Genomic DNA, 20,213 nt, shown 5'->3' with positions numbered 1-20,213 from the left:
GGAGGACGCTTTCCCCTTTCTTGCGCTTACCTAGCCCTCTGAGCTTCTTTGTTGAGTATGACAAAGCCCTGAGAAGGCATTTTTATCGCATAATTGTGTTATCCTGGTGGCTGGATAAATGACCTGCAAATGTGGGTGACTCAGTAGCTCTGAGGGTGTTCAATATCCAAGACAGAGGTGGGAAGGAAATGTTCAGGCAGGCATCAGAGGATCTGTTCTCTGCTTTACACTGGGGCCCTGGTTTGCTGACAGTCTTCACACTCGATCCAAAATGGTGCGAAGGGCGGGCGTCAGTCAGTTGATCTTATTTGTGGTGGTGCTTATGGTGGGTTTTCCGTAAGGAATGTAGACTTTATTAGCTTTGGCAAGGGAATCCTGAGTGATAAATTGGAAGAATGTCTCAGGAAATTCTGGAACCTGCAGTGAATCTGGAATCTGTATGAAATTGAGATTTGGATTCTCACGATTTCCTAATGCTACCCCGAAACCCAGTAGTTGAGACAGTCGTAGAGCTTCAGTTGTGCTGCCCCGGTTCCCCATTTTAAAAGGAACACGTTGCTTTCCTCTAGAATGTTCTGAGCTCTGAGTGCTGCCGGCAGAGTGACCAGCTCTCTGCATCAGAGGGGAAGCCAGGGCTGCGTTCACGGCGTCGCGGCAGCCGGGAGCTGACCCTGGACCTCAGGCACGTGTGATGCTGACCATTTTCTGTAAACTCCAAGGGTGTAGTGGTCTCCTTGGCCCTTTACAGTCTTCTGAAGCTTTTGATGTGTCTGCACTTTGTAGATTTTTCAGAAGTAGACAGCCTTTTCCCACACCCTTGGGCTGAGTTTCGTCAGAGGCTGGTGTGTGGGAAGCACCACACCCACATTCTGACAGGGAAGACTCTGGTGCCCAACTGAGGTCAGAGTGGAAATTTGTTCTTCCTTCCCTCCAGTCTGGTCCAGCTGCTCCCTGCTTGGCCAGAAGAAAATCATGCTTATTCAAGTCATAGGCAAACCCCCGAAGTCAAACATTTGTCTTTTTTCTTTTTTTTTTCTTTTTTTTTTTTTTTTTTTGAGACGGAGTCTCGCTCTGTCACCCAGGCTGGAGTGCAGTGGCCGGATCTCAGCTCACTGCAAGCTCCGCCTCCCGGGTTTACGCCATTCTCCGGCCTCAGCCTCCCGAGTAGCTGGGACTACAGGCGCCCGCCACCTCGCCGGGCTAGTTTTTTGTATTTCTTAATAGAGACGGGGTTTCACCGTGTTAGCCAGGATGGTCTCGATCTCCTGACCTCGTGATCCGCCCGTCTCGGCCTCCCAAAGTGCTGGGATTACAGGCTTGAGCCACCACGCCCGGCCTTGTCTTTTTTCTTTAATATGCCCATTTAGTTTATATGGAATGATAGCTAGAGAAATGCCCTTTAGGGGAAAATTAATTTCCTTAATTACAGAGAACTTTTTGGATAAAAATCAGGAGGCTATTTTGTAATAAGATCTAGTTAAATACTACAGTGGAAAGCTCCTTATATTTGATCTTACACTTGGGCCCTGTGTGCGTGTCCGCATGCTCGTGCTCATGACGCCAGGCGCAGATGTGAACTACGGGCACAGTACATACTTTCTGGTTGCTTCTTTGAACGTCTTATTGCTTGACCTCTCCGACTCAAATGTTGAGTTATGTTGATTCTGTTCAGAATGTTTATCCCTCCGTCTAGGGTCCAGTCGTCTTTCAGGGAGGAACCGTCTTCCTCATCTCTGTCTCCTACAGTATTGTATATTTAATAGTCAAATATTTATAGGTTACATGGGTGACTGATCTGTTCATTAGGAGGAAAACAATGCCAATTTTCACATCATTAGAATGGACTTGTTAAATGATTGTTAGTCTAATGAAGTTTCCATGGCAAAAGAGGCTTTGCAGATGTGAGTGTAACGGACAGTGAGATGGGAGAGGACCCTGGGTTGTCCAGGTGGGTCCAGTGTCTTCACATGTGCCTTTTGAGAAGGCAGTACGAGGGTCTGCCTCAGAGGAGGAGACCTGAGGACGAGATAGAGGCCAGAGGGCTGTGGGGGTGAGGGCGAGTGTGGGGCAGGGGCAGGGTCCGGAGGGGTGCAGGGCTGAGGCCGGGGCAGTGGTAGGAGGGGTGTGGGGCTGTGAGTCAAGCTGCATGGTGGCTTCTATGAATTGGGAGACTCCAGGCAGGAATACAAGCTACTGACCCCTTGACTTCAGCCCTGGGACTCCTGACTTCCAGGGCTGAGAGGAGGTTTGCATTTGTGGTAATTTGTTGCAGCAGCAATAGGAAGCTAATGCATTGTATCTGTTCTTCACCTCCAAACCTTTGAAAAGTGACCCTGTTGTATCGGCCTTTTGTGTGCCCTAAATTCTAATGAGATGGTTTGTAGGAAATAATGGACACAAACGATGGCAGAACACAAAGTTGGACAGAAGCAGTGTCTTCTGTGGTTCTGTAGTTTGGGTCTGGGAAGTTAGATTTCGGTCAGAGTGTGTGGTCTTGTTCAGCGTATACCTGGAGTACTTGTTCAGAGCTCCTGGGGGAGTGGTCTTTAACACTGTTAGGATTAAAACTCCAAGCACATCAGGGCCAGAGTTCCTGAGTCAGTGTTAGGCGACCTTTGAATAAGAGTTGGCATGTAGAGTCTGCCCACTTTACTAGTATGAAGCAGCAAAATCTTTTTTTTTTATTTTTTGAGATGGAGTCTCGTTCTGTCACCCAGACTGGAGTACAGTGGCGAGGCCTCGGCTCACTGCAACCTCCGCCGCCTGTGCTCAAGTGAGTCTCCTGCTTTAGCCTCCAAATTGCATGATTTATTTTCCTGTTTTATATACTTAGTATGTGAAAACTCTGCAAACTTTATTAATACAAATGACATGCCAGAACTTAGGAGAATCTGGTATTTTCCCATGCAAATTAGTAGTGATGTGGAATTCCTGGGCTGATTTGGTTTTATAAGACATGGGGCAGATTCTTTGCCTTATTTCTGTGGAACTAACAATTGTTAATCACCCAGCACTCTTACCTCCCCCAACAGCTCAGGTGAGGGGGGTGTTACCCCCACTGTCGTGATGAGAGGCAGGAGACTGAGGCTTAGATGAGCAGGTGACACATTACTGTCCAGCCCCACCCACCCTGTAGTTTCCTGCTATGGCTCAGCTGTCTTCCTGCAAGAAAGGCCAGACACCCTGGTGCTGGGTAGAATTCCTTGTGAACCCCTTTCCATCCTCCAGGGAGTTCTTGCTTTACGGTGGTGGCTCATGGGGAGTCCTCTGGCCCACTGAGAAAGTGACTCGTGTTGTGACATTACTGTCTCTGTCCGGCTGCTGTCGATTGGGTGGTTTGTAAAGAGACATTTATTGCTCACAGCTCTGGAAGCTGGAAAGTCCAAGGTCAAGGCAGTCCAAGGTCAAGGCACCTGCACATCTGGTGCCCCAGGGCCTGTGGCTCACAGACGGCAGCATCTCAACAGGTGTTGCGTGGCAGCGGTCGTCTCGTCAGAACTCACGTGGTGGAGGAGCAGGAGGGCTCCTCTAGGCCTCCCAACAAGGACACCAACCCCAGTCCTGAGAGCAGGACTTCCCAAAGGCCCCACCTCTTAATGTATCCCTTCGGAGATGGTTTCAGCATGAGGTTTTGGGGACATTCAGGCCAGAGCCATTGCTCTGCTGTAGTGTTAGGGTTGCATGGCATCATTACTGCAGCAGAGCCACAGCTTCTTATCTGCATTTGCTGCAGGAGGAAGACGCAGGTGCCTGTGCAAGTTGGGGTTCGGTGCAAGAAGTGGAGACTCTCTGGGAATCTTAGCAGGAGGAACTTAAGGGCTTTGAGAACTGACACCTTAGGACTGTAGTTTTCTTCAGAGTGTAAAAACCTTGGTGTGTGACAATACTGAACATTGCCTGAGCCCTGTGATCCTGTAAAACAGTGATTGTTAAGACATTCCCCCTCCCCACAACTGCGCCCCCACTTTTACTGCAAGAAGCCCCTTCCCATGTGGCTTAGGCTGACTGGCGGAGGACCATTTACCGAGGACAAGACCAGATACAGGCCTTCAAACCCCACTTCTCAGCCTTATAAGTGATTAGCTAAACTGCCTGTTCCCACTGATCAATCACTTCCCACCTTGAAATGGTTCTTCGTGGTGCAGTTGCGACTAGGAGGGTGGACTTGTCTTTGACTGTCGCCTTCCACAGAGGACAGTTAGGGTGGGCAGGAAAGAATTCTCTGCTACAGGTCTGCATTCCTGGCTGTTTCCAGAAGTGGGAATTCTGGTGCCGTGGAGTCTGCGAATGGATTTCTAGTGTCCCAGCTTCAGGTGGAGTTGAAATTGAGTGAGGCAACCCACCACACCTATCTGGAGCCAGGAACTAGAGCCATTTTTAAAGTGGCAGTTTCTCCATAAGATTACCCAAAAAATGCGCTCAGCACGTTTCTTTCTTTCTCATATGCATTTGGCCATCTAAAATGGAAATGGTGGTTTTTTGAAGCATGGATGTAGTTTTAAAATTTGAGTATTGTAAACCTTAATGTAGCTTCTTAAAATGTTTGCCTGATTATCTGGAGATTTACTAAACCTTTGGAGTGGTAATAATGAGTTGATCTATATGACTTTGCTTTCTATGATGCAATGAAAGTACTCTAATTAAAACCTCTGCAGTTGGGTCAGCAGGCGATTGGCCAAAACAAATTCTGCTTTTTGGGTTTCTTTAACCAAACAAGGGAGTAGAGTGTAGGCTGAAGTGGCAAATTCATTTCAGAGCACGCCAGAGCCCTCAATGATTCAGCAGCCTTCTCAGGTGAACGTGTAACGTGCCGTGAGTCTTGGCAAGCCTGGCTACTGAAGTGTGCACGTGACACCACAGAGCCACACCTAGGAAGATGTGGTTTCTGTAACAAGCTTTGGAAAACCAAAGTTCAACTAAATTATCCAACTTTGTTACAGAAAAAGCTTAGACCAGATGGCCAAAGACCTGATTGTTTCATGGTTGAGACATGGTTATAAAATCGCCCTTACTTGGTGCCAATCAGTGTTGGTCCACAGTGATACTCCTCCAACCTCACTGAATAGTTTGGAGACTGATATGAGACTGTGAAAATCTCCTTAAGGTGAAAAGGGCTCTGGGGCACCCGGGAATATCCGCACACCCGTGGCCATTCCCCTATAAGGTGGAGAGGACGGCTGGGTCACGCGGGAGCATCAGCACACCCGTGGCCATCCTCTTTAAGACGGAAAGGGCTGCTGGGGTGCCCCGCAATATCTGCATACCCGCGGCCATTGTGGCTGTCCCCCTTTCTGCTCAGTCACCTCTGTGTTCCCGCATTCAGGCTTTGGGACACTCATGAACAGCTCATCCCCTGGGCTGGTGAGGAAGGAGTGGGAGGTTGTTCTGAGGCTCTGTCACTGTCTGCCCTGTCATGAGCTGGGCAAGGCAGTGGCAGTGACCCTGGAGGAGTCTGGTCAGTGAGGGCTCCGGCAGGAAGTGCTGAGGCTTGAGGTGACTCTGCCAGTCGTAACCAAATGTCTTCCCTCTTATTTCCATGATTCCTTCTAGTTCTGCACCTTGCACTGCAGAGTCTCTGTGTATCTATAAATACACATGAGTTACGATACAGGTGTCTCTTTCCCCTCTGTCTGCGGCTGGGCCCAGGGAGTGAAGTGCAAGACCCCCTTACTGCTGGATGCCCACCAGCACGAGGCACTGCCTGCCCTGCTGACGAATGCCTACAGCGAGTCCTGGAAGCCGCCTCCTGAGCACCTGGCCTGTTGACGGTGTATACGGGAGACAACGGAGCTCCCCTTGCCCCACCCTGAGCAGAGACTGGGGAGGCGGCGGCAGCACTGCCCCCATGGTGCATCCTTGGTGCATGGAGGAAAGTCTGTTCATGCTTAAAACACAGCCCATCCTCTCAAAAGCAGGATGACAACCCCATTTACTTCTGGAATCTTAAAAAAGGGCCCGTCTCTTTGAGAGAAGAACATGGCATGTATGTGTGTACCTCCTTTGTTTTTTTTTTTTGAGACAGTTTCCCTCTGTCACCCAGGCTGGAGTGCGGTGGTGAGATCTCAGCTCACTGCAAGCTCTGGCTCCCGGGTTCATGCAATTCTCCAGCCTCAGCCTCCCAAGTAGCTGGGACTACAGGCACCCGCCACCACGCCTGGCTAATTGTTTGTATTTTTAGTAGAGACGGGGTTTCACCGTGTTAGCCAGGATGGTCTCGGTTTCCTGACCTCGTGATCTGCCAACCTCGGCCTCCCAAAGTGCTGGGATTATAGGTGTGAGCCACCACGCCGGGCCGTATGTGTGTACCTCTTTACAAGTCTTGCCTGACCTTCGCATTTAAAAATTACTGGAAAACTTAAGGATGTAACTGACAAGAACTTTATAGGTTTCTCCAAGTAAAAATTTGGAAAAGTTAAGTGAACCCATAATGTGTTTTATTTCTATGAGTCCCACACTTGGATTTTTAAATGTGGGCAAAACATCTGTATGTTCTTCAGCCTGATTTCCGTGGAATCGTGAATGAAACGTGCTGAAGTTGCCGTGCGGATTTTGTTATGTGGCGGTGACAAGTGGGGCTGGTCATTAAACAACTGGAGGAACCCTGTCCTTTCTGTGCTCCTGTTGGACACTAGGCACGTGCTTGGGTGTTTTCTGTGTGTGTGGACAAGACGACGACAGAATTTCCAGATTCACACGGTGGTATCTTCTCCCTTTTCTGTTAAAACGTGTCTTCTGCTGCTTCTACATAGACCAAGTGTTTCTTTCTCTAGCCTGTCTACATAAACGCTGTTTAACAAAAACCGTATTGTAGACATGTGAAGCTGAATTCCACATGATCAAGCAGATAGAGATGACTGAGTACACTGTTTTGTGGAAGGAAGGTTTAAAATGATTTTTAGCTTTTTCCCTGAAATAGGGAATACTTTTAACTTTTTCCCTGAGATAGGGAATAATGAAATGGGAAAATAATTAAATTTTCCCATGTAATTGTTAGATTATATTTAATTATTAGATTATTCATGTATTGCAAGGGAAAAAGGAACTAGATCACCCCATGTACCCAAATGAAAATTTAAAGCGTATGGGCGAGTTCATTTGAACTCCTTTAATTTGTTTTTGTTTGTTTGTTTTTGACAGTCTCACTCTGTTTCTCAGGCTGGAGTGCAGTAGTGCAATGACAGCTCACTGCAACCCCAACGTTCTAGGCTCAAGTGATTCTCCTGCGTCAGCCTCCCCAACTGCTGGGATTTACAGGCGTTAACCACCACACACAGCTTATCACCTCTTGGAGACTAGCTTTGAGTTTGGGCATTCACTGAACTATATTTTAGTTAATTCTCAAAGTTTGTCACTGTTTATCTTTAATTTGCTAAAAATCTACATGTATTGTAAAATGCGTTACATTTCCTTAGCATTCACGGATTCCCTGTTAGTGGGGCAGAGACACAGAAGGGCAGAAGGCGTTCGGACATCATCAGGGTTGCAGTTGAGTCCTTGCCCCGAACACACTGGAGCTCTGGGCTCTGTGGTCCCACGGGGGTCCTCTGTCCACTGAGGGGGACGGGTTACCTGGAAGGTCCCTCCAGCCTCTGCAATTTTGCCCTTTTCAGGTTAACATCTCATCATTGTCCTGGACAGCACTGCCTTTCGTTCACTGATCCACGAGTGAACAGCTGGTCAGTGGCCAGTGCTGCTTCCTTCAGCTGGGAGGTGGTGATGTGATAACACTTCCGTGGAATTTGGTTCTTGGTGTATTAAGGGTTCAGTTGTATGTTTATTTTTAATCTGCACCTCTGAATTGGTCTTTTGATTGCAAAGAGATTGCTTACTGGATTTGTTTCTGAATATTTGGTGGATAACAGGAGAACCTTGCTTATCTGTGTGTTCATTTAGTGTGTTTTTGCCAGGCATTTATATGGTTGTGTTAGCCCTCAGCCCACTTTCTGTGTGTGGTGGAGTCATTGAAATCATGTATGTGAAGTCTCTCCTCTTTTAAGGCCAGAGGACGTGGGGTGGTGTCTCCCTAAACTAGGGGGAAATGGCATTGTTCTGTCCTCCTCCCTGGGAATGCTGGTGTTTCCAGGTCTCTGAACTTGGCTCCCACACTGGGAGAGTAGCTGTGGCTTCTGGAGCCCGTTTTGTGCGGGACTGACTCCTTCACTTGCTTTATTCCCCACTGTCTTTGCTGCTTGATGACGCAGGGATGAGGGAGTTGGGCCCAGGGGCCTTGCCTGTGCCTGAAGGGCCCGATGCAGAAAACTCCTCATGGGAAGGATGTTCCTTGAGGGCAGCTTTTGGAGTCTTTTCCTACTTTTAACTGAGAAGCAGCTATTCACATGGTTCTATTCTGCTGGTGTGTTTCAAAATAACTGGTGTAGAGTTGTGAAGATGTCCGAGACACCCATGATCCACTCCGGGCCAGTGCAGGACATTGAGCTCAGAATCCTTCAGACCATTCAGATGCCAAAGATTCTTGCTTGGTTATTCTCAAACTTATGAGAATCTAAAACGCGAGCCACGGTATGGATTTTCTCTTGAGCCCCCATGACTTTGCCTTGTATTTTGGGCATGAATGACTTCATCAAGGGGAAAGAATTTGAGGAAGGAGCCTCTGAGGCTAGGAGGGGGTGGGAAGGGGCGGGGGGAAGAGGAGGGAAAAGGAGCTATAGAGGGAGGAGCCAGGCTGGGGCTGGGGCGTCTCCCCATGATGCTCCCCCACCCCTGGCGCGAGGCCCCAGAGACTGACTGATTTTCCCACAGGAAATGTGTATGATTGCATGTCTGTTTTGTGGGCTGGCCATTTGGATTGAGGGAATGTCTGTGTTGTGATTCCTTATTGATTCGAAGGTTGGAAAGGTTTGTGCTCAATACAGGGGTCTCTTGGTGCGATGGGAAAATGTGATCGCAGCCGCCTTCGGGGTGGGGAGAGCCCTCGAGGCCCCCAGTGGTGGCCGGCGTCAGCCTTCGCTTCCCTGGGTGAGCTGCCCTCAGGGTGCGAAGGGAGGTCCTCGGTGGTGGCCGCTGTTGGCCTTCGCCTCCCTGGGTGAGGGCTGCTCCATCCCCGGCTCTCCGACTCCTTGCCTGGCACCTTCCTCGTTGGAGGCCGTGATCCATCAACTTTGTCCACGCGTGTCCTGCAGACTAATGCTGACTGGAGGTTCAGGAGTGGTCAGAAGAGGCCAGAGGAGGCCCTCGTGATGCGAAGCTAAACGTTTAATGATGGCGCTGTTGAGTGCATGAGCCGCGTCAGCCCAAGAGTCTGGGTAAGAGGGAACCCCGCGGGGTGGAGGGAAGACTGGACAGATGGGTGCTTTCCTCGGCCCCTGGGAGCACGGCCAGGTCCACGCTCAGACCTCCTGGTTTCTCCCATATTTCCATCAATAGCAAGGGAAGGACTCGGGGCAGAAGTAGTTCAAGGGCCTCTAAAGACTTATGTAATTGTTAATAGGCCTACTTTTATGCTTTCTTATGTATTAAGAGCAAATCATGATACAAACTCATTTCTGTTTGAAGAAATCTTTACTGCTCTCATTTTTGTGGCAAGCAACATTGATTCTTTGCTTAGTGAGCGTTAGTGCCCTCCTGCCCAGTGCTGCTGCCTGGCGTGTCCTCGCACACACCTCTGTCCATTGGTCTCCGTTCACCTTTCCGCCTAGAATTGTAGGAGGGGCGCTGGGATCTTAGGGCTAGAAAGAAATTCTGAAGACCACTTTTAGGGGCGGCTTTTAGTCAGGGCTTCCAGAGAGACAGCCAGCCGGGTGTGCGTGTGTCTCCAGGGCGAGGCTTGCTGCAGGGGCTACAGAGTCCAAGAAGCCCCAGGACCCACAGGCTGCAAGCTAGAGTCCTGGGAGGGTGTGGCTTGAAGACTTGAGAAGCGGAGGGTGCGGATCCCACCGTGGTCTGAGGAGCTGAGACCCAGAAGCACGGGCTGCAGAAGACAGATGTCACTGGCCCATCAGCCAGACAGGTGGAGTGAACCCAGTTTTCCCCGCCTTGCTGTTTTACTCGGGCCCTGGGTGGATAGGGTGGTGCCCCCCACGCCGGCGAGGATGGGTCTCCACTCAGTCCAGAGGCAAACATGCATCTCACACAGAAATAATGCAGAACCAGCCATCTGGGCACCCCGGGCACGCTCAGGTTGATGCACAAAACCAACGCCGCGCGTGGCCCTGACATCTGTGTGTTCGCATCACTCCACACACATTGCTCAGTCATCGCCTCGGTGAGTTTGTAAGCTCGTTGTGTGGTTCTGGGGCTTTTTGTCCTTGGTGATGACAGGCTCCCCACTGCCCCAGCTCAAGTATGGAAGGTGATGGCACCAACGGCTCCTTGTTTCTCAGACACTTGAGTGGGTGCTCTGTGCAGCCAGTTTCACCTGCAGCAGCATCTGTTCCCTATGCCGATTCCATTCGGAGTATGTGCCTCCCTTCTGTTGAGGGTGCAGCCTTCTTTCAGGGAAGAACTGTGTCCTGTTCGCCTATATCGCCTGTGGTGTATCTCATGGCTGAATAAGTAGCTATAGGATACCTCGGTGGCTGAATGATAGGTTCATTGGAAGGAAAACTTTATATATTTTTTTCTTTTTGGGATGGAGTTTCACACTCAACGCCCAGGCTGACGTGCAATGGCACGATCTTGGCTCATTGCAAACTCTCCCTCCCGGGTTCAAGTGATTCTCCTCCCTCAGCCTCCCAAGTAACTGGGGCTACAGGCTTCCGCCACCATGCCTGGCTAATTTTCGTATTTTCGTTAGAGAAGGGGTTTCACCATGTTGGCCAGGCTGGTCTTAAACTCTTGACCTCAGGTGATGCGCCCACCTCGGCCACCCAAAGTGCTGGGATTACGGCCATGAGCCCCTGCACCCAGGAACTTAATACCTTTTTTTTTTTTCCTTTAAATCGTAATGGGCTTGTTAAATGCTTACGTTTTTTTTTTTTTTTTTTTTAATTTATTATTATTATACTTTAAGTTCTAGGGTACATGTGCATAACGTGCAGGTTTGTTACATATGTATACTTGTGCCTTGTTGGTGTGCTGCACCCATCAACTCGTCAGCACCCATCAACTCGCCATTTACATCGGGTATAACTCCCAATGCAATCCCTCCCCCCTCCCCCCTCCCCATGATAGGCCCCGGTGTGTGATGTTCCCCTTCCCGAGTCCAAGTGATCTCATTGTTCAGTTCCCACCTATGAGTGAGAACATGCGGTGTTTGGTTTTCTCTTCTTGTGATAGTTTGCTAAGAAGGATGGTTTCCAGCTGCATCCATGTCCCTACAAAGGACACAAACTCATCCTTTTTGATGGCTGCATAGTATTCCATGGTGTATATGTGCCACATTTTCTTAATCCAGTCTGTCACTGATGGACATTTGGGTTGATTCCAAGTCTTTGCTATTGTGAATAGTGCCGCAATAAACATACGTGTGCATGTGTCTTTATAGCAGCATAATTTATAATCCTTTGGGTATATACCCAGTAATGGGATGGCTGGGTCATATGGTACATCTAGTTCTAGATCCTTGAGGAATCGCCATACTGTTTTCCATAATGGTTGAACTGGTTTACAATCCCACCAACAGTATAAAAGTGTTCCTATTTCTCCACATCCTCTCCAGCACCTGTTGTTTCCTGACTTTTTAATGATCGCCATTCTAACTGGTGTGAGATGGTATCTCATTGTGGTTTTGATTTGCATTTCTCTGATGGCCAGTGATGATGAGCATTTTTTCATGTGTCTGTTGGCTGTATGAATGTCTTCTTTTGAGAAATGTCTGTTCATATCCTTTGCCCACTTTTTGATGGGGTTGTTTGTTTTTTTCTTGTAAATTTGTTTGAGTTCTTTGTAGGTTCTGGATATTAGCCCTTTGTCAGATGAGTAGATTGCAAAAATTTTCTCCCATTCTGTAGGTTGCCTGTTCACTCTGATGGTAGTTTCTTTTGCTGTGCAGAAGCTCTTTAGTTTAATGAGATCCCATTTGTCAATTTTGGCTTTTGCTGCCGTTGCTTTTGGTGTTTTAGACATGAAATCTTTGCCCATGCCTATGTCCTGAATGGTACTACCTAGGTTTTCCTCTAGGATTTTTATGGTACTAGGTCTAACATTTAAGTCTCTAATCCATCTTGAATTAATTTTCGTATGAAAAAACTGCTTTAAAGTTCATATGGAACCAAAAAAGAGCCCGCATCTCCAAGACAATCCTAAGTCAAAAGAACAAAGCTGGAGGCATCACGCTACCTGACTTCAAACTATACTACAAGGCTACAGTAACCAAAACAGCATGGTACTGGTACCAAAACAGAGATATAGACCAATGGAACAGAACAGAGTCCTCAGAAATAATACCACACATCTACAGCCATCTGATCTTTGACAAACCTGAGAGAAACAAGAAATGGGGAAAGGATTTCCTATTTAATAAATGGTGCTGGGAAAATTGGCTAGCCATAAGTAGAAAGCTGAAACTGGATCCTTTCCTTACTCCTTATACGAAAATTAAATGCTTACGTTAATGTTTATTTTTAAAAATGTTATCTGTGACCTTTCAGCTTTTCATAGCACTTCTCGTGTGAATATTTTAAAAAGGCCCTTTAGTCGTGGGGGAGAAGGAGGTTATCCCTTTCAGCAGAGGGAGATGGAAGAACAGGCCCTGGTGGGTCTGAGCACAGGCAGTCACCCCAGCCTTGGTGCTTGCTTAGGTCTGTTCTCCGTTCACCGTAGCCGCATCCACTCTCATTGTCAGCTTAAAAATAAGCTTTTTCCTCTTTCTAATCGGAACAGTTAGTTTGTTAACCGTCACATTAAGGTATCGAGAATGATGGCTTTCAGGCCTCAGATATGACACAAGTAATAAATGCAGCTGACCCTGAACAACATGGGTTTTGAGCTTCGAAGGATCACTTATGTTAATTTTTTTTCCAACCAAACCCTTACTGAAAAAACCTGGCTTTGTGGAGGGCCGACGTTTCCTACATGTGCTTCCATAGGGTGGCCGTGGGGTCCTGTGGATACGTAGATTTGGGTAAACTCGGGGCGTGTTCTGGAATCCATGTCCCTGTGTATACAGAGGGACAATTGCAGCTTTTTAGAAGTTTGTGTCCTGCCTTGTCCTAAAAAGGTTCCAAGGTGGATGCAAAATTATTTCATTCCTTTGGTTTTCTTAGTGGGATATTGATGTTTATTCTTCAGTGTCTAATATCCTGAGTGAACAGAGTTACCGCTTCAGGAACAAAGCCAGTCTGGAAACACATATTGAGATATCCACCTTTTCTTCATGGTTTCACAAAAGGCCATGATCATATTTTATTCAGTTGAACTGTAGGAAACTGCCAATATTTGCTGTTTTTGGCCTACAAAATGGCAAGTTCGTACGATATTAAAAACAAAGGCTTCCTGGATGGGGAAAATAGGAATCGGTAAGAACCTGAAGTTCTCTGTCATGGCCTCTGAGTCACAGGTAAATAAACCTGCGTGAGGGGGAGTTGACTGTACAGTATTTTCCTTCTGTTTTGATACTGTCAGAAAAAGGTCAGTTCCAATGTGTTGGGTCCCTTTGCCTCAGCTTTGCTGCAGAAGGGACTTGCCATTATACCTCTTGTTCCCAGTGCCCAGGAGGCTGATGCCACATAGAAGACCTGCAGGTCGGTGGATGTGAAACAGGCATCGGACACGCTGTGCACCTTGGGACGCATCTGAGAAGTGTGTGCTTGCAGCAGATCTGAGGTGAGGGCGTGTTCCATCTCCTCTCCCTTCTCTGGCTTTGCAGGCCTTTGAAGTTGGTCCTGGAAAGTGAAATTAGTTAATGCTGATTTAAGCTCCAGGTCAAAGCCTGGGGGCCGAAGAGACCCGCCCTTCACTAGGGGTGTGAAGCATTGGGCCCTCCCATCAGGAGGCAGCAGGGACTCGAGAAAGCCCCACATGCCCTCCAGTTCCCTTATGTTGAAATTTTTTGTACTCGGCCATGCCGGGTCATTTTGGGAGGTGAGTAGGGGATTCACATGGGGGTGTGCAGTATTCTTAGGTGTCAGGTGCGAGAGTTGAATTTGTAGAAGCTGTGCAGATAGGAAAGGGCCTGGCAGGGAGTGCTGTTTACACGGAGCCGATTTAACGCGAGGTCTGTGCTCTACCTGGGTCCGTGTCTGACTGCTGTCTCCCAGTCTGCAACAGGACGTTGACGTGACTTGGCGCCATCGTCCCACTCTGTGTAGATGTCTGAGGATCTGTGCGCAGCTGCTCTGTGAGAATGCGTTGTGATAATGAACTGAGAAACAGTGAACAAACCCTGAATTGGTTAGCACTGGTTCCACGGCCACTTCTGCTGTGGTTGGAGTCATTCATAATAAAGTGTGCTGGACTGCTATGCAGAGCTCTGAATTTCAGAGGCCCTTTAACTTGGCAGCTAACCAGTCGCTTCCTTCAGAAGACATTTGAGTCCCCTTTACCTACCAGGGTGACCCTGGGAGTTTGAAGATGAGTGACTGTCCAGAGGGGAGACAGATGTGGATGGTGAAGGAGGCCCTATCAGAGGTCAGTGCACGTCAGTTTTGTTTCTTCAGCACTTGCTGTGTTCAGGCGGTGCCCCGGGCCATGTGCAGAGCATCTGGGGACCCTGCCCATGGCATCCCAGGCACAGCTAGCATCTGCGCCATCTTCATACTTGGCCTGAGTTTTGGGGAAGTACCGAGGATGGCTTCTGCCTTTGCTGGAGAGAGTTGGAAGTCAGGGCAGCCCTCCACAAGGAGATGATCGCCAGCTGATTCCTCAAGAAAGAGAGGTGGTCCCCACATGGGTAGAGCAGGGCAGCATGTACAGACCTGGGTGTGGGTCTGGGGCATGTGCATCTGAGTGGGTTCTGCTGGGAGACAGCAGGGGTGAGGTGTGAAGGCAGTTGGAATTTACAGGATAAATTATCACTAAGGCGATGCCTGGAAAACATAAAATGGGGACTCTCTGGGGGTAAACGTGGACTTAGGGTGACCCTGGGCGTGGGTGTTTTCAGGCTCTGAAGGCAGAGATTTAGGAAATTGGGGCAGAGCTGAGCCCCAGACGAGGATGAAGACCACCCTTGGGATATTGAATGAGACAGGGGTGGAAACCCAGTGAATGTCATGGGGGGGTCAGTCCAGCAGGCAGGCAGCAGAGGAGACCGGTGTCCTCAAAGGCCCCTTGGGCCTACCTCTCAAAGTGCTGGGATGACAGGCATGAGCCACTGCTCCCTGCTGATACTTTTAAAATTTCTAAGCTACTCTCTCTCATACCCACTCCCGTATTTTTTTAAAAAAACCAGGTTTATGGCTATATTTTTTCCAAGGGAACCAAACAGTTACCTGTTTGAAGTACAAATAACACCGTGTTTAAAAACCGAAAATGCCACTTTGCATAGAAGTTTCCAAATACCCAGTTGGTTTGAGCCTTGCATTGCAGTGTCACTACCTGCTCTTAAATTTCTACCCGATGTATAGATAGCGAGACAGGGACGGCTCGTACATCTTCAGGTTTCAGTTCTACTACCTTGGGCTATATTTTCATTTATTTTGGCACAACTGTGGGTGTGGCAAGCAATGCCAGGGTATTTATTTTGAAGCGTGTCCAATAACAGTTGGGAAGATTTTCACATTTTTAGAATTTTCATAGTAATAGTTATAATTTACAAAGAATTTAAAATTGTGTAGTCATTATTTTCCTTTTTTCTAGATGTGCCCCGAAACAGGGTTGCTAACTATCATTCTACATCACAGGATTAATAACAGTACCCTTTTGGAGCAGATGCCTGTAATCAAGGAATTCTGCCTAGTCAGTTCACTTTAAGCGTGTTTAAAAGGTTGTCTTTATCCTAGTTGGCACCTGTGGCTCTAGTTGGTTTTCACTGCTGAAGAATATTCCACGATGGAAGCCGTAATTCATCTGTTTTTCATATCGGTGGACATTTGGATTATTTTGGGAGGGTGTGTATGTCTATTCAGCCTTCATTTTTTCAGGATTTTTTGTAGAAGATAATGTAACAGTGTAACATCCTCTGCTAGGGAGCCAACACGAACCCTGATTACAGCCACACTGACTCTCACACAGACTCTCAGGCCTTGTTACCAACACACAGAACCATTTTCTTAAGTTGAAACCCAGTAGCAGAACCTGAAGCCATGTGAACGGTTCCTCCGATCTTACACTTCGAATTCACTTTTTATTACTATGTCTGCTAATTAGGAAGCATATCAATTATACAGAAATCTGAGAATGTAAAATTATACGTTTATAACAGAAAAAACCTTATTTAATAGCCCAGAACACATGGCTATGTTTTTCCCTCATGCCCCACCACTGTTTTCTTTGCTTGAAATGGGAAATGACACTTGAATGCGGTTTTCTAGCGACTGTTAGCCTGGCATAGTTCTTCAGAGACAGAGGATGTAAAGCACATGGAGAATTTCTGTTTGTGGAATGTGATTTCCCGGTCGCCTCATTCAGGCTGCCGCCGCCTTCCCCTCTGGCCGCCTGCATCGTGGGACGTCTGAGAAGGTCCCTGTTTCATCCTCTGGAAATTCTGAAAAGGAAGGAGAGGAGGGTGTGCAGGGTGTGGTGCATTTGTGTTGGTCTTCCAGCTTTTATTTGGAGTCTCCGCTACCTTGGTTCCTGCCTTTATGTCCCTAGCTCGTGGCTTCATCCTTGTGTCTAACTCACAGGCAGACAGATGGAAAGGGAAGTTGTATTCAGCCAACAGCTTGATCTTATTCTCAAGGCTTAAATCGACTGGGTATTTGGAGACTTCTGTGCAAGTGGGCATTTTTGGTTTTTAAAAACCGTGTCTTATTTGTACTTGAAATGGGGTATCTGGTTCTCTTGGAAAAAATATAGGCATAAAGCTGGTTCTTAAAAAAAAAAAAAAAAAGGGACTGGGTGTGAGAGAGTGGCTTAGAAATTACACCAGTAATGGTCGGGAGTGGTGGCTTATGCCTGTAATTCCAGCACTTTGAGAGAAGGAGGCAGGTGGATCCCCTGAGGTTAGGAGTTCGAGACCAGACTGGTGAACATGGTGAAACCCCGTCTGTACTGAAAATATGAAAATTAGCCGGGCATGGTGGCAGGCACCTGTAATCCCAGCTACTTGGGAGGCTGAGGCAGGAGAATCACTTGTACCCGGGAGGCAGAGGTTGCAGGGAGCCAAGATCGCACCACTGCACTCCACCCTGGGCGACAGAGCAGAAACACCATCTCAAAATAGAAAAAAACCAAAAAACTAAACAAAACAAAAACCCGGTAATGAAAACCTGATTGCATCATCTGTGATGGAGATGGCGGATCATTTCATTTTTAGTGACAGGATGAATTGGATATGTTTGCAGTATTGATTTGACAAGGGAAATGGTGAGAACCAAATGTGCCGCCCAGCTTGGGCCTCGCCGTTGGCAGAAGACCGTGGCGGGCAACAGACTGGAGACTCGGAGACCGAGGGGAGAATTCTCATGCCTTGACGCTGGTGCAGTGTGTGCTTCTGGACTCCTGCTGGAGGGAGCTGCCCCTTTGCCTTGCAGGCTTTGGTGCAGTGGAGACCTTAGGACCTGCCCCTCCTGGCACACCTGTGGGTGTGGCGAGCAGTGCCAGGGCTGAAGCACAGGTGCTGAGCCCGGAACGTGGGACGGGAGAGGCTGCACACGCCGGCAGGAGTCTTCTCCAGCAGCCGGGGGTTTCCGCAAGGGGGCGGGGTGTTGGTTTTCCTCCTTGAATTTGGGTGGAGAGGGTGTCCTGGGGTGCTGTCTGCACTTGTGTTGCTCTGAGGTCAAGTTGTGGCCCCGAGTCCCTGTCCCTCTGCAAAGTGAGGGTTTGCCCATTTTCAGGTCAGATTTCCCTTGGGTCCGGGTCTCTAGGAGTGGGGCGCATTCCAAGGGGGCGTGAGCACGGTGGACGCCCGTGGGCCTCTTCCTCTCCCCTCAGCTCCTGGGCTGTGTGTGAAGAGCTGCCCAGCGGAATCACCCTCCTGCCTGGTGTTTCATTCACCAGAAATCGTTCTCACTGTGGACTCTTGAGTCAAATGTAATCCAGGAATGGAACGTGCTGTTGCTGGATGCCACACACAGCATCAGGAGCTTAGTTGGGGATTATATGATCTTACCCCACACCTTAAAAGTAAAGACTGTAGTTGTCAGGCGTCTGAGCCCAAGCCAAGCCATCGCGTCCCCTGTGACTTGCACGTATATACGCCCAGATGGCCTGAAGTAACTGAAGAATCACAAAAGTGCAAATGCCCTGCCTGGACTTAACTGATGACATTCTACCAGAAATAAGTGAAAATGGCCAGTCCTTGCCTTAAGCGATGATTTTTTTGTGTGTGTGTGAAATTCTTTTTCCAGGCTCATCCTGGCTCAAAAAGCTCCCCCACTGAGCACCTTGTGACCCCCACTCCTGCCCGCCAGAGAACAACCCCCATTTGACTGTAATATTCCTTTACCTAACCAAATCCTATAAAACGGCCCCACACTTAGCTCCCTTCGCTGACTCTTTGGACTCAGCCCGCCTGCACCCAGGTTAAATAAACAGCCATGTTGCGCTCACAAACCCTGTTTGGTGGTCTCTTCACATGGATGTGCATGACAATAGTTAAGGGGATATTGAAGTCTTTGGCAGCTCCAAGAGCCTTTTCAGTTTGTGTCGGGCCATTGTAGGCAGAAGGAAATACTTGCTTAGAGACTCTTACAGAAATGTTCGGTGCAGTGCCATTAACTCGTGGAATAAATGTGTAACTTTCCATGGCAGACCTCTGGAAAGAGATGCTCTTTGAGTGCACCCTGGCCTGCTCGCTACAAGAATCGGCCGTGTCACCCCGCTTTCCGTGGGTCTGCAGGTGTGCGTGGTCCATTGCCCTGCACTGTGGCCATGGAAGGGAAGATGATCTGGAATGCTGGCGACAGTTATCGGTGCGTGTTGATGTGTGCTGCTTTCTACAGGGGAGAACATTTCTGTTTAATAAACATCTCATCTCGATGATGACTGCAAGATATTTGAGTCTCATTCAATAGTGTTTCTGGGTTCCTTCTGTTTTTATCTGCTTTCTAGCACTAGGCAAGTGAAGACATGGAAAGTAAAAACCCATCGAACTTGTAGAGACATGGTGTTGTGGAGGAGCAGACTGTAGCCTCTGGCTCTGTTTAAAGATTGTAGTAAACCTCTTACCTGGCACGGTCAGGGTGTAAATTATCTTGTTTAATCGGAATGTGTATGAGTCAAAGCTGGCGCCTGCATTGTGGATGAAATACCAGATTTTAAGGGAACATGTCAATGTGCTGTAAGATACCAACAAAGTTCCTCACTGAGGTTCTGCGCGGGTTCGGAGCAGCTGGGCCTTAGGTCACCAGGGTCGTCTCTGGGAGCAGATGCTCAGTGTGGGCATTAGTCACTTAGCCTTTCCAGAGCCGAGGAGCAGCTCTCTGTGGTGGTTTTTGGAATCTGTATTTTGAGTCAATTTGTCCCACTTGACTCGAAGTTGCCGCGCGATTTCAGACCTTTGCCTCCACCGTGCGCTCGTTTTCTTGTCCCCTGATAACTGCCTCGGTTGCCCCGGCCTGACATTTGAGCCTCGTCGTTCATGGACACAGGTTCCGTGGTGGGGCAAAGGCCGCGACTCCGGCTTGCACAGTTCTGTGACTCTCACCATGGCTTATCACATCACTCCCGGGATCTCCCGTTTAGAGGAAGAGTGTCCCTTTCCTGCAGGCCCTGTGTGGTGTGGAAACCACCCCTACCTACCTTTCTGCTGCTTGAACTGTACCGTGAAGCTATTTCTGTTCTAGTCAACCGTCAGAATTTAAGGAACAGTGATTTATGTAACTTATCACACGCTTCTGAGCAATTCTTTATGAATTTCATTCTGTTGTGAAATTATTGCAGTTTTCATGGCTATGCTGGTCTCATGTTGTGGCCCTTGAAATGAATTCCCTTCCCCATTGTGTGTTAAGGTTGTGCCTGGGAGCTGTTGAGGCCTCACCTCTGCTTAGGGCAGTGGCTTTGCTCTCCTGACAACAGGAAGAATCTTATTTAGAGCACTTCTAATGTAGTTTTTGCTTCCAGACAGAGTTACTTTTTTTCACAGAGACAGCCACTAAAGTCATAAATTATGCTGAGGATGCACACACACGGGTCAGCTGACAGAGTGGAGTCCAGAACAGATCCAAAGATGCAAAAGCAGTTCAGTGGAATTTGAGTCTTTTCAACAAATGGTGCTG

The 20,213-nt window shown here is 48.2% G+C and overlaps 1 protein-coding gene across 21 annotated transcripts in view; it reads left to right on the top strand.

Annotated features, from left to right (window-relative positions):
• Positions 1–20,213, top strand: part of LOC135965229 (disco-interacting protein 2 homolog C-like) — a 279,948-nt gene that overhangs the window by 73,008 nt on the left and 186,727 nt on the right. For 2 of the 21 annotated variants that reach the window (XR_010578161.2, XR_010578164.2), the window contains exon 2: positions 13,605–13,722. The exons of the other annotated variants lie outside the window; for them this stretch is intronic. The gene's annotated coding sequence lies outside the window, so the exon portion shown is untranslated. The remainder of the gene's footprint in view (positions 1–13,604; positions 13,723–20,213) is intronic. 21 annotated transcript variants of the gene reach the window in all.

This window comes from Macaca fascicularis, chromosome 10 (assembly GCF_037993035.2).
Source record: "Macaca fascicularis isolate 582-1 chromosome 10, T2T-MFA8v1.1".
NCBI lineage: Eukaryota > Metazoa > Chordata > Mammalia > Primates > Cercopithecidae > Macaca > Macaca fascicularis.
This window is presented reverse-complemented; position numbering and strand designations above follow the sequence as displayed.